Source organism: Sus scrofa, chromosome 14 (assembly GCF_054392235.1).
Source record: "Sus scrofa isolate SSC_HxYL_T2T_F1_AM1 chromosome 14, Sscrofa_HxYL_maternal_Yorkshire_Landrace_v2.0, whole genome shotgun sequence".
Classification (NCBI taxonomy): domain Eukaryota; kingdom Metazoa; phylum Chordata; class Mammalia; order Artiodactyla; family Suidae; genus Sus; species Sus scrofa.
Genome location: NC_139396.1, coordinates 111,501,255 through 111,518,344, shown reverse-complemented (window position 1 = coordinate 111,518,344; position 17,090 = coordinate 111,501,255). Strand labels below are relative to the sequence as shown.

Sequence of the window (17,090 nt, the reverse complement as noted above, 5' to 3'; positions counted from 1 at the left end):
ATGATATTTTGAGTCTGTGAGGACGACTGTGCCCACAGACCACGAGGGCAAGGTCAGGTCCATCACGGGGAAGGCTGTGCTTCCTGAAGCTGCTCTGGATCTTACTTGGAAACAATCCAATCAAACAGTTAATGGTTAATTCAGAAACAATGAGGGCGAGCCGGTAGCTCAGGAGGTAACCTGGACACAGTGGGACAGCCTGCTGGGGGGTCACACAGGTGCTGGCTGGCCAGGTGAGTCGTACAGGTGCTGATTGAGTGGTTGTGCAGTGACGTCTCATGTTCTCTGGATCTGGGTGCCTTCAGGTGATGATTGAAATCCCAGATACTAGGGGGAGGAACAGTCAGTGGTCCTTGACCTGGCTCTATGTTAGAATCAGGCAGGAGCTTTGAAAAATCCCCAGGCATTTTTAAATACTGGAGATTCAGGTTTAATTGGTCTAGGAGGTTCTGGACATGAGCATATTTTTTCAGTTCCAAGGGGAACCTAGTGCGCAGGCCCAGGAGCTACCAGAAAAAACCAGGGACCAGACCGAACAGCAGCCTTTGCTGTGGTTTTGCGAGTATCTGCAGGGATGCAGGGTCAAGCTCTGTGCTCACAAAGCCACGTCACCAGGGTCCAAATCTCAGCTAGACATGAGCTGCGGGAGGCTTCTCCCATGTTCTGCCTCTCTGGAGCTCCCTTTCCACAGTTGGGGACGGGAAGCAGCTGAGATCTGCCTCTACCTCTGTTCAGTCCTAATGCAATGGAGGGTCGATAAAATCTCCAGATAGTTTTCTCTCAGCTGGGTTTATACCATTGGCTGAGTTGAAAGAAAGAGTAACTTCTCTGGAAGATTCTGGCTACCAGATTCTCATGGTACAAATGTCCCCCGGCTTCAGAGTATAAATGCTAATTCTTTGAGAAAAGGACAAAGGAGATATTGCAAGAGATACCTGAATGCAAAGAATGTGATTGACTTTATTTTTGTTGCAGTGCAATTCACATAAAATTAACCATGTTAGAGTGGACAATTAGTTCAGTGGCAATTCACAGTGTCCCATGATCACCACTTCTCTAGTCCCAAAACAGTTTCATCACCCCTCCCCAAAAAAACCTCCATCCCCATGAAGCAGTTACTCTGCCCCTCCCCCAGCTCTGCAGCCAGTAATCTGCCTTCTCTCTCTATGGACTTACCTCTTCTGGATACTTCATGTAAATGGAATCATACAATATGTGTCCTTTCATGTCTGGCTTCTCTGACTTAGAATAATGTTTTTGAGGTTTCATCCACCTTGTAGCATGCATTGGTACTTTATTCCTTTAGATTGAATTAATTTTTAAATTACTATCTGACCACAGATAGCTTGGCTGCTTTGTGAAAAAGGAGCAGCCATGCTGTTCTGTGGAAGGCTTCAGAAAGGACAGGAGTGTCAGCCAGCACAGAGGAAATCTTATCTCCCCATCCTTGCTCTCTAGGTTGGCCCTCTGTCTCCTCTCCCTCTCCCTGTTTCTGTCTCTGTCTGTCTCTCTTTCTATGACTTTCTCTCCCCCTCTCTTTCTCTCTCTCCCTTTCTCTCTCCCCAAACATTTTGGAGGAGATAGTGAGGAACTTGAGCTTGCTTTAACTGAAATTCTGGGGGAATTGGGGCAAATGGAAAATTCTTTGAGGTTAAATTGAGCTGCTATAGTTTACTTGTTCACTTCACCCATAATTTTGCCAAGTTGAGGACCTGCCATGTAGCAGGAAGCCAGAGGCCAGCCTCTATCAGTCTTGGTCTCTCACTCGAGGAGTCCTGTGCTAAAACTCTTACCCAGCCACAGGAACCACCCTTGGCTCCACCACTTGTGAGTTTTTCCTGTGTCACGATCTTGCCTAGTCAGACCAGTTTGCTCCCAGCTTCTCAGCTTCCCAGATTTCAGCCCACTGGACTGCCTCGTTCTCTCCCAAGGACTAGTGGTTTCTCCCTATTAGTTGACCTTCCTGGGTACTCCTAAACATGAATAGCCACTGGACATCTGAATCATCTGAATCATAGTGGGAAGAAAGAGGGTAGCTTCTGCCCAAACCTGGCCAGAGTCCAAGTGGAGAAGGCAGCTCTGAATCTGGCTGTTCCTACAGGTGCTCAGTCCCCTGGCCCACAAAGTCCTTTAGGACCAAGGCCAGGGAGCAGCTTGGAATGGGCATCCTCCATCACACCCCTTCCCTAGCCACTCTGTGGCTTTACTTACTTGTCCTTTCTCCAGAGCATGCCCTCTCCCCTCCCTGCCGTGATGCAGAGATGTGGGGAGACCATGAGAACCCAGGTGGGGAGGCAAGAGGCAATTTAAACCTAAATCACATTAGATCTGTCATTCACTCAACACACCCCAGTGGATTACCACATCACACTTCCACCTGGCCCAGCATCACCCAGCACATCATCTCCTACATGCCCCACTTGTGTGGCACCAGCAACACCAGCCTCCTTGCTGGTTCCTCGGATATACCCGGTCTTTGCATCTGCTCTCCCCTCTCTCCTGAGCACCTTTCCCCTCAGACATCCACATGGCTCACAAACTCACCTTTTTCAGACTTTTGCCGAAATATCACCTTCTGTTGAGGCTTCCACTGATCATCCGTCTGTGTAACAATGGAATAGGTTATATATATATATAACTGGGTCACAGGTCACCTGCCCATCCTAGTGACTCAGATCCAGGCTAATGGAACAACCATCATGCCTAGTGGCACTGGTGGCTGGGCCAGGTGGCAGACGGAGAGATTGAGCTCTAGAAGGGCCTCAAGTCAGCAATGAAATCCTCAGGCTTAAGTCACACATGTCACGCTCCACTCACAACTCCTTCCTTGCCACAACTACCCACAAAGGATCCAGGAAGTACAGTCCACCTGTGTGGGTAGAAGGGAAGATTGGAAGTGTTTGGTAAACCACACCTATGACTGCACAAATTACAGCCACACCCTGACATTCCTGTCCTCCTTCTCTGCTTTATTTTTCTTCATGGCATCTGTCATTATCTCATCTATTTCTGTATTTTAACAGTTTATAGAAATGTAAGTTACACAGGATAAAATTCATCCATTCTAAGTGCATGATTGAATAACTTGAGGTAAATTTTTATATAATCCAATATGGGGACATTTTTATTACTGCAAAAATTCCCTCCTAACCATTTGCAGTTAATCCCACTCCTACTCCCCAACCTGAGAAACCATTGATCTGCTTTCTGTCTCTATAAATTTGCCTTTTCTAGCCATTTTGTGTAAGTGGAATCATATACTGTGTGGTCTTTTCCATCAGGCTTTTTTCATTTAGTATAAGATTTCCAAGTTTGATTCATGTTCTTTTTTTTTTGATAGGCAAGAAATAGATTTATTAAGATGGAATGCTTGTGAGAGATGCAAGCGGGCAGGCAGGGAGGCTCTGCCTCAGTCATGTTCTTGTGTGTATCAATAATTGTTCCTTTTTATCTGAATAATACTCCATTCTGTAGATGTGCATTTTGTTTATCCACTCACCAGTTGATTTATTATTTTAGGGCATATCCTGAGGAATGTTCCATATGTACATGAAAATAATGTATCTTCTGCTGTCATTGTGAGAGGTGCCTTATGCTTATAAATTAGGTCAAATTGGTTAATAGTATTGTCCAGGCTTCTGTGTGGTTGCTGATATTCTGTCTAGTTGTTCTGTCATTTATTGAGATTAGGGTATGGAAATCTCCAACTCTTATTCAATTGTCTATTATCAGTTTTTGCTTCATATATTTTGAGGTTCTCTTGTTAAGTCTCCATACGTTTATAATTATTATAGCTTCCTGAGGTATTCAACCTTTTATCATTGTAAAAGGCTACTCCTTGTTGTAATGTTTATTTTCTTAAAATCTGTTTTAGCTTATATTAAAATAATCCATTCCAGCTGTTTGCATGGCATATCTTTTTCCTTTCAACCAGTTTGTGTCACTGCATTTACAGTGTTTTTCTTATAGATAGCATATAATTAGATCTTGCTTTTTCATGAAGACAGTCCTTGCCTTTTGAATGGGGATAATTAGACCACTTGCATTTAATGTAACTTTTTTTTTTGGCCTTTTTTTTTAAGAGCTGCATCTGCGACGTGTGGAGGTTCCCAGGCTAGGGGTCTAATCAGAGCTATAGCTGCCGGCCTATGCCACAGCCACAGCGATGCAGAATCTGAGCCACGTCTGTGACCTACACCTTAGCTCAGGACAATGCCAGATCCTTGGCCCACTGAGTGAGGCCAGGGATCAAACCCGCAACCTACGGTTCCTAGTCAGAATCGTTTCCACTGTGCCACGGTAGGAACTCTGCATTTAATGTAATTATTGATATGGTTAGGTTTCCATTTTCCATTTTGTGATTCGTGTCCTGTTTGTCTCTATTTTTGTTCCTCTATTTCTTCCTTATCATCTTCTTTGTGTTAGATAGTTTCTGGTATACCATTTAATTTTTTTATTTATTTTTTTCGCTTTATTTTTGTGTCATTTTCTTAGTGTTTGCTCTAGCGATTACAATATACATTTTTTCTTGATCTTCAACTTAATGTTTAATTCATATAAAATATAGAAACTTTGCTTCAAGGTAGTTCTATTTATTCTCTCTTTCTTTGTTTTATTATTGTCATGTATGTGTTACATCTACGTATTATAAGCCCCCAGATATTCTGTTAAATTTTCACTCTATACACTTAAGTCTTTAAAAGATATTAAGAGAAAAAAATGTATTCACCGAGTCTTTCACATTAACCGACATGTTTATAGTTTCCTGTGTGCTTCATCTCTTCCTCTGGATTCTGGTTACTGCCTGCTGTCATTTGTTTTCAGCCTGAAGAACTTCCTTTAGTGTTTCTTATGAGGCAGGTCTGCCAGCAAGGATTTCTCTTAGTCTTTGTTTATCTGGAAATGTCTTAATTCTGTCTTCATTTTTGTAGGATAGTTATTCTTGGTTAACAGTTTTTATTTTTCTTTCGGTGCTTTGAATATGGCCTTCCATTTCTGGCCTCTCATTGTTTCAGATAAGAATTGAGCTTTTATCTGAGGGCTGTACACGCCCCCCCCCCCACATGATGAGTCATTTCTCTCTTGATGCTTTTAAGACTTTCCCTTTCAGCAGTTTGACTCTAAAGTATTGAAGTCTCTCTCTCTCTCTCTTTTTTTTTTTTGACCACACCCACGGCATGCAGAAGTTCTAGAACCAGGGATTGAACTCACACCACTGCAATAACTAGAGCCATAGCAGTGACAATGCCAGATCCTTAACCTGCTGAGCTACCATGGAACTCCTCTGTTTCTTTATATTTAACCTTGGTTTGGATTATTAGAGTTTATTACATATGAAAAATGATATTTATCATCAAATTTGGGGAATTTCAACCACTATTTTTTAAAATAGTTTTTCTGTTTCTCTCTTTTGTCTCCATCTAGGACTTGCATTACACATATACTGGCGTGTTCAATGTCTCTGAGAGTCTGTTTTTATCTTCAATTGTTATGTTTGTTCTGTGTTTCTCTATATTCTTCAGACTAGATTATTTCTATAGCTCTGTCTTAAAGTTTACATATTCTTTCTTTTGCCATCTCAAATCTTCCACTGAGCCCTTCTACTGGATGTTTCATTTCAGTTATTGGACTCTCGACTCAAGAATTTCCATTTGGTTTTTTATATTTTATGTTTCATTGAGATTCTTTATATGTTGATCCATTGTTATGCATCCTTTTAATTCTTAAAACATGTTTCCTTCAGTTCTTTAAACATGTTTACATAGTTTTTTAAAGAATTTGCCTACTAAATACAAAAATCTAGGAATATTCCATTTCTATTGGCTTTTTTTCTAAGTATTTTTCACACTTTCATTTTGCTTTGTACATCTCATAACTTTTTTGTTAAAAACTGGGCATTTTAGGTAACATTGTAGGGACTCTGGATTCTGATTTATCATCTAAATAATGGTGTTGAATTGTTTGGTAACTTGCCTGGGATAAATCTGTTCCATCTGTCTTTCCCACAATAAGCAGCCACTAATATCTCTAGTTATACTTTTAATCTTCCTTTTATTTTTAAACATGGCTTCCTCAGAAACAGGTCACTTCTGTTTCTGTGTAATTGGACAGATGTTATGTTCCAAACTTTGAGCCAGTAAAGCTTCCATTCTCTGTCAGTAGATCTGTGTGGAGTAGGGAAACACTATCAAAGTTCAGGCTGCTTTCAAGCTTGCCCTGGTGTTTACTTTCTGCTGGGCCCTTCCCATTACTTCTGCATGTGGCCACCGTCTTAGGGTTGGTAGGAGTGTGTGGGTACCCTGAGCCCTGTCCGGTCTCTGCTGCATATGCACGCAACCTAAGCCAAGAACAAGTTTGCCCCAACAATGACTCCAAATTCAGACACAACATTAGTTCTCCCCATTCATCTGCTGCCAAGATCAGTCTATTCCACTGACAATGCCTCTGGGCACTGGCATCATCCATTGCTCAAAACTGAATGAGTCACTTTTGACCTCATCAGCAAAGTTGCTGGTCCCATGATCAGCCCCACCCTGGCAGGACCTCTGCAAGGACAGAGCTAAAGAAAGCGGGAGAGAAGCACCCCTCGGCAAGAACACCACAGACTCTCACTGTTCTCAGCTAAAGGACAGCAATTTTACAAGCAGAAGTGCTTTTCTGATTGTGACATGCCTTTGGTCAGTTTCAGAGTATGGAAATGGTTGTTTTTTCAAATTTGTCCAGATTTATAGTTGCATTTTGGGGAGAGGTTTGCTGATCTCATCACTCAGACAGCTCTAAGTCCTGCTTCCTACTTCTTTATTTCATCTATTACCTCTTTCCCCGCTCCTATTAAGATCCAGGCTCTATTCTGCAAGCTTTCTTGCTGCCATCCCTTTGGACACTATTCAAGCTCCATTTAGAATAAGGAGGGAAAGACAAAGGTTAAGGTTAGAGCTGTTTTCATAGTGCCTAGAATGATGTCTGACACACCTGCTTAATAACTGCTGAGTGAATGAATGAAGAGCATGGAGAAGTGACAAATGGATGTCAGGTGAATTTCCTGAGGACCTGAGTCAGTAAGAATATAAAGGGGACAGTGGGTTCAAAAGATGTTGGAGGAAAAAAAGATGGACAATGCTTGGCAGTGCTGGATAGGGAAGGCATTCAGGATGTCTGGGGTTTCCAGCTGGGTAGCAGCTAGTTTTGGTGGTGCAAACTATTTCTGCAGAATTCTGGCCCTTTGTTAAAGAGCTAAGTACACACAGACCTGGCCCAGGAGTCAGAGAAGATGAAGGAGGCTCCACAGGAAGGTAGGACAGTGGCAGGTCCAGTTGCTGCTTCATGCCAATGAGGTAAATCAGTGTATCAGCAACGATGCCTACATGCTGCAAAATGGCTGCTGCTTCCCTCTGTCTTCCAGGAGGAGGGTCTTGATGCTGCCCCTAAGTCAGGGCGGGGTCCCAGAGCAGGAAACAGCTGAGTCAGCCCTTGAAGCATGTGCAAGGAGCAGCCAGGTGGGCAGCCTGCAGCGGGCATTCCTAGAAGAAGGCCAGGGGCAGGCCAGGTACTCTGAGGCCTCCATCCTGCTCCTCCCCAGGCTCCCTGCACTAGTCTAGGCTGTGACACCCAGGCAGATGAACAGCATTGATGCAGGCTGGGCTGGAAAGACCCAGTTACCATGGTTTCTCCTCTACCCAGTGTCCTTTGGTCCAGCTATCTCTATAGAAGCCCACTGATAAATGCTGATGCTAATTGGGAAGGAGAGAGAGGAGGAAGGGCAGTGTCAACCCTTTAGCACCCATTCTTCCCCAAGGGTGTTCACCCACACCTGGCAGCAGAGAACCCCTAGGGATTGAGACAGAGCTGGGGTTTTCTTCTTCTTCCTTATTAATGAAAGAGCAATGAAGGTGGAACTTAATTACCACCAAACTAAAAATAATAACAAATGATAGCTTTGAGCTCACCTTGCACAGTTTACAACTCACTTCAGCACAGTGACCTCATTTAACTCCTATAGCCAGCCTGTGAGCTTGTCGTGTTCCCATTTTACTGATGAGGAAAGTGGAGTCTTTCCATCCTGATCCCCAGCTGGGGAGTGGTGATATTATATCCAAACTGTGTTCCTCCAAAGCAGAACCTAAGACAAGGGCTTGGTTGTGGGTGGTTTATTTGGGAGGTGATGCCAGCAAGCAGGAGTGAGGGAGCGGGAGAGTGAGACCCAGAAGGAGGGAAGGCCAGTGTCAAGGGCATTATCAAGGTCATGCTGTCAGTACTAGGCAGACTTCTGCAGGAACTCTGAGAAGAGTGCAGAATGTCTCCCAGATGGTCCCAGAGGATAGAGAATGGACAATTGTCCTGCTCCTTTTCCCCCTCAGCTGAAGGCTGCCCCCAGGAGTGTGGATGCTCAGTACTTCTGGGCTTCATTCATTTGCAAAAGAGCTGTGGGGTCCCTTTGGCTTCAGAGAAGGCCCCAGAAACCGAAAGCCTGGGGTGGGAACCTTCAGCTGGCAGGAACTCTTTATTGCACTTGTGACTGAAATCGAAACTGGTCACAGGGATGGGACTCGGGGCATCCGAAGCTGTGCTACAAGCTACAGCCTGTGCTCCTAGTACTTCTCTCTTTCCAAGTTTGGGGGAGTGTGTGAGCTGGACAGCCCTGGGAAGACATGAAGTTGGGGTCCTAGGAACCCTAGTTCAGAGGTGCAGAGAAGGGGCGGGGGAGAAATGAGACAGCGAGGGCCAGAAACAAGATGAAGCCTCTCATTTCATAGTGGTCCCAGAGGGGTCCCTGCCTCCAGGGCCACCTAGGGAGATGAAATTCTCTCACTCACAGTGAGAAGGAAGGGCCTATGTGTTAGCCTGGTGAGACCGTCATAGCAAAGTATCACAGGCTAGGAGGCTTACACAATAGCAATTGATTTTTGCATAATTTTGGAGGGTTGAAGTTAGAGATCAAGGTAGCAGCAAGTTTGGTTTCTTCCAAGGCCTCTCTCCTTGGTTTGCAGATGGCCCATCTTCTCCCTGTGCATATCTGCGTCCCTGTCTTCTCTTCTTGTAAGGACACCAGTGATACTGGATTGAGACCCATGTTAATGATTCATTATAACTTAATCATCCCTTTAAAGACTTCATATCTGGAGTTCCCATCATAGCGCAGCGGAAACAAATCCAACTAGGAACTACAAGGTTGTGGGTTCAATCCCTGGCCTTGCTCAGTGGATTAAGGATCCGGTGTTGCTGCGAGCTGTGGTGTAGGTCACAGATGCAGCTCAGATTTGGTGTTGCTGTGGCTATGGTGTAGACTGGAAGCCCGCTAGAAGTCCTGGGGATTAGGACTTCAACCTGTGAGTGGAAGGTCCACAATTCAGCCCATGACGGCAGCAGGAGCCCTCTTGCTTTCCTGGGCCCTGAGCTTGTGGCCCTGAGGAATTTAGTGAAGCGTTTGTGCCCCAGGAACAAGGAGGCTGGAGAGAAGCTGGGCAGAGCCCTCTGCCAGTGTCTAGATGGGAGTTCTGCCAGACACACTGCCCTCCGCCAGCCAAGCAGAAGCCCACACTTACCCACCCCCAGCCACTGAACCAAATAGGGGCTGAGTCAGAGGCTTTCCTTAGGGAACCAGTTTCTTCGTGCTGCTTTCTGTTCCTGCACATCTGGGAGAAGTGACTTGACTCTGAGCATGGTTGCGACATGGCAAACCACAGTGAGGGCTCGCAGTTCTTCTGTACTCGCCTGAGGTCTCATCTACCTACTGCTGCCCCAGCTTTGTGGGGGCGGAGCCACTCTCCCTGTTGACCAGATAAGGAAGCTGAGACTCAGGAAATTTGTTGACCCCCAAGAGCACACAGCTACTGAGCAGCAGAGGCAGGAGTTAACCTAGATCTGAGCTGACCCATGTCTATTGCTCATTTATACCACACCTCTGTCTCCAGGGACCTCAGCTGCACCCCTTGACCATAGCCACCAAGTCCTCCAAATGTACCCATCTCCACAGTATGACTGGGTTGGTGGTACAAATGGGCTTCTCTCAGCATGTTTGATGACTGGCAGGTAGACCACCAGCCAGTTACCGAAGCGACAAGTGTGGGAAGAAGCGATATCCTAGTGGCCTGGATGGAAAGTGAGGATTAACATGGGGACAAAGATGTCCATGACATTGACCTTCAGATACCTGCTCTAAATGCCACCTAAGAGTCAGTGCATCCTGAAGACCAGCTCAGTGCAATGTTCAGTTAAGAAACTGTTTTTCAGGAGGTCCTGTTGTGGCTCAGTGGTAACGAACCCAACTAGTATCCATGAGCACACTCTGACCCTCCATTGCCCCCTGAAAGCAGGAAATAAATCTCATATGAAGATATCCTCCCTGCACCAGGAGTGTAGAAAGCATCCTTATTGCCAGAAATAGGGAAATCAAGGCTGAGAAAGCTGTATAATCACATTTTGTTACTTTTCATTAATTTGCTACCCCAAGCTCAAACCCCCTTGTTTTGTCACATCTTCACAAGTAATTGTTTCTTTGTCTATAAAGTAAAAAAGCAGCCTACTTTGGTCATTTCTTCAGGTTTCACTTTTCTGTGACCACTCATATACATACATACATACATACATACATACATATATATACACATATATATATATATACACACAAACTAAATTTTTCTCCTGCTTAAGAAAAGAAACTCTTTTCATTCTTTTTTATGGCTCAGTAGTATTCCATCTATATACCACATTTAGGATGCTTCCATGTCTTGACTGTTGTAAGTAGTACACCAGACACTAACACAACATTGTAAGTCAGCTATACTTAAAATTAAAAAAATAAAATTAAATACCACTCTATTCCCCTTCCCTCCCCCCAAAAGACATGGTTTTCTCTCCTTTACCCAGACCTCCACTCTTTCCTCCTCTTAGCCTGTTAACTTTCCAGTGAACAAGGAAATTCAGCCCTTCCACCTGCCACTGATAATCATTTTGCCAGTTCTGAAAAGATAAGTATACTCTTTTTTTTTTTTTTTGTCTTTTTTTATGGCTGCACCTGTGGCATATGGAGGTTCCTAGGCCAGGGGTCTAATTGGAGCTGTTGCTCCCAGCCTATGCCACAGCCACAGCAACGCCAGATCTGAGCCACATCTGTGATCATGGCAATGCCGGATCCTTAACCCATTGAGCGAGGCTAGGGATCAAACCTGTGACCTCATATTTTCTTGTTGGATTCATTTCCATCACGCCATGACAGAAACTCAGATCAGTATAGTTTTTAGAGAAAGCCAGGCCTGTGTGCAAATCCTAGTTCCACCACTTAGTTTCTCCATGGTCTTATTCCAGTGATGTTATCTCTTCACTTGTTTTCCTCACTATAAAAGGGAGATCATTCAGTCAGACAATGAGACACCAACATCAAATGCTGTCACTGACATGTGGAGTCTGAAAAAAGCACACAATGAACTTCTTTGCAGAGCAGATACTGACTCACAGACTTTGAAAAACTTACGGTTTCCAAAGGAGACAGTTCGGGGGGTGGGGGGATGCGCTGGAGTTGTGGGATGGAAATCCTACAAAACTGGATTGTGATGATTATTATACAACTACCAATGTACTAAATTCATTGAGTAATTAAAAAAAAGGGAAATCATGATAGGCCATAATCTCACAGAACTGTTATAAGGAATGTATATCTAATTAAAAAAAAAAAACCGAAATTCAAAGAAGGTCATAGGGTAATTCCTGAATGAATAGAAATTCCCTTTCAGGCAAACCATTGTATACTCCTATTACTCTCTAGCTGTGAACTGTTCCCTTTGGGCATTTTTTAAAAAGAAAATAAAATAATGGGTTTGTGCCTGATGGAGACTCTGGGTACAGACACAGGGACCCTGTACTTGGGGCCAGGCATCTAGTCTTTTACTTCTCCAGTGTTCAGGGAATGCAGACTCAAGACCAGTCACCCAAGGGTCCCAGTGGAAGGCAGACCATCACAGAGATGAGAGCTAGCCGGGGTCATTAAAGGTGGATCAGCCTGGGAAGTTTGCTCAATGGTTCCCTAATAAAGAGTTGATAATTTGTCACTCAGCACACATTTATTGTGCCAGACACTGTTTAGGCACTGGGGATATAATAGGTAACAAAACTGGTTTAAAAAAAAAAATCCCTGCTTCCTAGAGCTCGCATTCCTCACTCATTATAATCTAACGGGAGGATCAAAGAAAGCTGTTTTCCGAAGTCTTCCATGTGAGTCTTCTGGGAGGGGAATCAGGATCTTTTAGTGATGAGGAGGTGGGAGGTGCAGTAGAGGTTGTTTGAAAAAAAAATTTTTCATTATGCAACAGTTATTAAAATTTAAAGACCGAGGCTTCTGGTTTTATCTTTGATGTGTGAAAAACATAGAAATTATCACTCCCACCCTTACAAGGAAAAAAAGCTAAATGAACTCAAAATCAATGACTTATTTGACCTATGGAAGAATTGAGGTCACAGAGCAAGCTATTACCCCAAGTCTAGAGACATAGGGGAATTCAGGAAATACCAGCCAAGATATGGCAGAGGTTTTGGAATTATCAGATATATAGTTTAAAATAACTATGATTAGTATGTAAAGGACTCTGATAAAAAGTGGGCAACATCCAAGAACAGATGGCTAATGTAAGCAGAGAATGGAAACTCCTGAGAATTAGAAAGAAATGCTAGAAATAAAAAACATTGCAACAGAAATGAAGAATGCCTTTAATGGGCTCATCAGTAGACTGGACACAGCATAATCAGTGGGCTTGAAGGCATGTCAATAGAAAATTTCAAACTGAATGCAAAGAAAAAAAATGAAAAACAGAATATCAAAGAACCACAAAATAATTTCAAAATGTATAAAAAGCACATAATTGGAATGCCAGAAGGAGAAGAAAGAAAAGAACAGAAGATGTATTTAAAGTATATATGGCCAGGAATTTTCAATTAGTGACTGTGTAGTAGAGAATTTAAGCTTGTCCAAAAAGAGAGCTAGCCTTTGTCTTTGGTTTCTGGGAGGTAATTTCTGTTGTACCCAATAGGAATGTCTTCATTTAGGGCAAGGGTTGGCTAAACCAGATCTTTGAGAATTGGTAACTGCATTGATAATAGTCTTCGGATAGGGGCTGCCCATGCTTGAAAGGCTGCTCATGTGATCCAAAGTGGGAGCTTTGGGTCATGTGGAATCAGTCAGCCCTGAGGCTAAAATCAACCGGGTGGACAATCAATCATGCCTATGTAATACAGCCCAAATAAAAAATCTCAACACTGAGGCTCTAGCAAGCTTCTTGATTGGCAATACTCTGTGTATGTTGTCACACGTTGCTGCTGGCTGGACAATATGTCCTGACTCCATGAGAGAGAACAATGAAAGCTGTGTTTTTGGAACCTTCCCAGACTCAATTCTATTCATCTCTTCCTTGGATGATTTAAATTTGTATGCTTTCCTTGTAATAAACCATAGCTCTGAGTATAATAGCTTTCAGTGAGTTCAGTGAGTCCTTCTAGAAAATTACTGAACCTGAGGGTGGTTTGGGGGAATACCTCCAAACTTGCTGTTGGTGCCAGGAGTGAGGTCGGCTTTATGGAGAACTGTGTGCCTTCACACTTGATATCTGACTGAAACTTTGGTGGTTTGGCCAACTCCAGGCAGGGATAGTCAACAAACCACAAATCCAGGAAGCTCAAAGAACATTAAGTAGGATTAAATTATATGCATATTAGGCATATCATATTCAAACTGAAGAAAACAAAAGACAAATATCTTGAGAATCAGCTTACCTTTGAGAAATAAGGGTAAGAATTACATCAGACGTCTCACCAGAAACATGCAAGCAAGAAGAGAATGGAATGAAATATTTAAGGTGTTCTACAACTGTCATGTAGACTATCAAACAAACAAGCAAAAAAGAAATATTTAAGGTGTTGAAAAAGGAGTTCCCATTGTGGCGCCACAGAAACAAATCCAACTAGGAACGATGAGGTTGCGGGTACGATCCCTGGCCTTGCTCAGTGGGTTAAGGATCCGACGTTGCTGTGAGCTGCAGTGTAGGTCGCAGACGCGGCTCAGATCTAGCATTGCCAAGGCTGTGGTGTAGGCCAGCGGGCTACAGCTCCAATTAGATCCCTAGCCTGGGAACCTCCATATGCCGTGGGTGTGGCCCTAAAAAGACAAAAGACAAAAATAAAGTGTGGAAAAAAATCCCAAGCAATATAAGATTCTATATCTATTGAAATTATTCTTCAGAAGCAAAGGCTACATACTTTCTCAGACAAAAATTTAGATTGTTCATCACTAGTAGACCTGTCCTGCACAAAATGTTAAAAGAACATTTTCTTCAGAGAGAAACAAAATAATATAGGTCAGAAACTCAGATCTGCAGAGTATCCAAAAAAGGAATTTATGAAGGTAAAATAAAATCTTTTTGTTTTCTTATTTTACTTGATCTAATAGGTAACTGCACAAAGTAACAATAGTGATAATGTATTGGATGAATATGATACGTGCATAGCTAAAACTAGTAACAGAATGTCATGAGGAACATGAGGGAAGAATTGGGAATAATCTGTTGTAAGGAATCTATAATACTTATGAAGCAGTAATACAGTGTTATTTGAGAGTGGACTTAGATTAGCTGTAAAAATATACTGCAAACTGTAGGGAAACCACAAAAAGTGTTTTAAATAAGTGTAAGCAACTGGAGTTCCCGTTGTGGCGCAGTGGTTAGCGAATCCGACTGGGAGCCATGAGGTTGCGGGTTCGATCCTTGGCCTTGCTCAGTGGGTTAAGAATCCGGCATTGCTGTGAGCTGTGGTGTAGGTTGCAGACATGGCTCGCATCCTGCGTTGCTGTGGTTCTGGCGTAGGCTGGCGGCTGCAGCTCTGATTAGACCCGTGGCCTTGGAACCTCCATATGCCGCAGGAAGCAGCCCTAGAAAAGGCAAAAAGACAAAAATAATAATAATAAATAAGTGTAAGCAACATGCCAAAATTTTTATAAGCATATTACTATTAAATAACTTGAATCAATAAGTAATAATTTTCCAAAAATGAAAGCACCAGACCCAAATGTTTTCACTGGTGTATTTTACCAAGCATTTAAGAAAGAAATACCAATTCTCTATAATCTCTTCCAGAAAATAGAAATAGAAGGCACACTTCCTAACTCCTTCTGTGAAGCTAACATTACCCTAATACAAATAATAGATAAATAAAATAAAGCTATATTCTATGAATATAGACATACAACTCCTTAACAAAGTATTAGTGGGAATGAACCTAACAATGTATAAAAAGAATTATATAACACAACTAAGTGGAGTTTATTGCAGATATGCAAGACTTGTTGAACATTCAAAAAATATCAATTTAATCTGCCACATCAGTAGGCTAAAGAAAAATTATATGATCCAATAAATTGATAACAGAAAAAACATTTGACAAATCCAATACCTAAAACTCTCAGCAAACTAGGAAAAGAGGAGGACCTCCTCAGCTTGATAAAGGACATCTCAAAAACAAACAAACAAAAAAACTATAGCATCATATTTAATGATGAGAATGGATAGTTTCTTCCTATATTGGAAACAAGGAAAGGATGTTCCCCCTAACCACTCCTATTTAGCATTGTACTGGGAGCTCCAGCTAATGAGATAGGACAAGAAAGGGAAATTGGAGTTCCCGTTGTGGCGCAGTGGTTAACGAATCCGACTAGGAACCATGAGGTTGCGGGTTCGGTCCCTGCCCTTGCTCAGTGGGTTAACGATCCGGCGTTGCCATGAGCTGTGGTGTAGGTCGCAGACGCGGCTCGGATCCCGCGTTGCTGTGGCTCTGGCGTAGGCCGGTGGCTACAGCTCCGATTCGACCCCTAGCTGGGAACCTCCATATGCTGCAGGAGCAGCCCAAGAAATGGCAAAAAGACAAAAAAAAAAAAGAAAAAAAGAAAGGGAAATAAAAGTTATGCAGATTGTGGAGGAAGTTTTAACTAACTTCCTTCACAGATCACAAGATTATCTATGCAGAAAATTATAAATCACCTCCAAAAAAAAAAAAAATAACTCCAAGAAACAAAAAATAAAAAACCTATAACTAAAAGCAGTTTTAGCAAGGTAACAAGATACAAGGTTAATATACAAAAGTCAATTGCTTTCCTTTATACTTGTTTAAAATGAACCAACAGAATTGGAAATAAAAGCACAATGCTATATGCATTAGAATGAAAAATTAAATATATACAGAAAGATCTAACAAATTAGGTACAGGATATATATGCAGAAAACTAAAAGACTGAAGAAAGAAATCAAAGAGGATGTAAATAAATGAAGAGTAATTCTGTGTTCGTGAGTTGGAAGATTCAGTATTAAGGTGTCAGTTCTTCTCAGCTTGATCTCTGCGACACAATCTCAGAATTCTGGCAAGCTATTTTACAGGTATCAGCACACTGATTCTAAAGTTTGCATGGAAAGGGAAATGACCTAAAGCAGACAAAACAGAACTGAAGAAGAATGACATTAATTGGAGGAATCACATTACCCAAATTCAGTATAATTAAAGTTACAGTAACCAAGGCAGTGTGGTATTGGCAAAAAATAGACATATAGATAAAGGGAATCACATAGCCCAAAAATAGACCCATGCAAATATAATCAACTGATCTTTGACAAAGAAGCAAAAGTACTTCAATGGAAAAAGGATAATGCTTTTTAAAAGTGTTGCTGGAATAGCTGTATGTCCACAAAGAAACAAAAAGAGACTTTATACAGACTTTATACCTTTAGTAACAGTTAACTAAAATTATAATAGACCTAAATGTAATACACAAGATATAAAATTTGGAGTTCCCGTCGTGGTGCAGTGGTTAACGAATCCAACTAGGAACCATGAGGTTGCGGGTTCGGTCCCTGCCCTTGCTCAGTGGGTTAATGATCCGGCGTTGCCGTGAGCTGTGGTGTAGGTTGCAGACGCGGTTCGGATCCCGCGTTGCTGTGGCTCTGGTGTAGGCCGGCGGCTACAGCTCTGATTCGACCCCTAGCCCGGGAACCTCCATATGCCGCGGGAGCGGCCCAAGAAATAGCAAAAAGACAAATAAAAAAAAAAATAAAATAAACAGCATG

The 17,090-nt window shown here is 42.5% G+C and overlaps 1 protein-coding gene across 8 annotated transcripts in view; it reads left to right on the top strand.

The window, feature by feature from the left end:
• The window catches only part of ARHGAP22 (Rho GTPase activating protein 22), a 218,412-nt gene that overhangs the window by 12,816 nt on the left and 188,506 nt on the right, over positions 1 to 17,090 (top strand). The window lies entirely within an intron of this gene.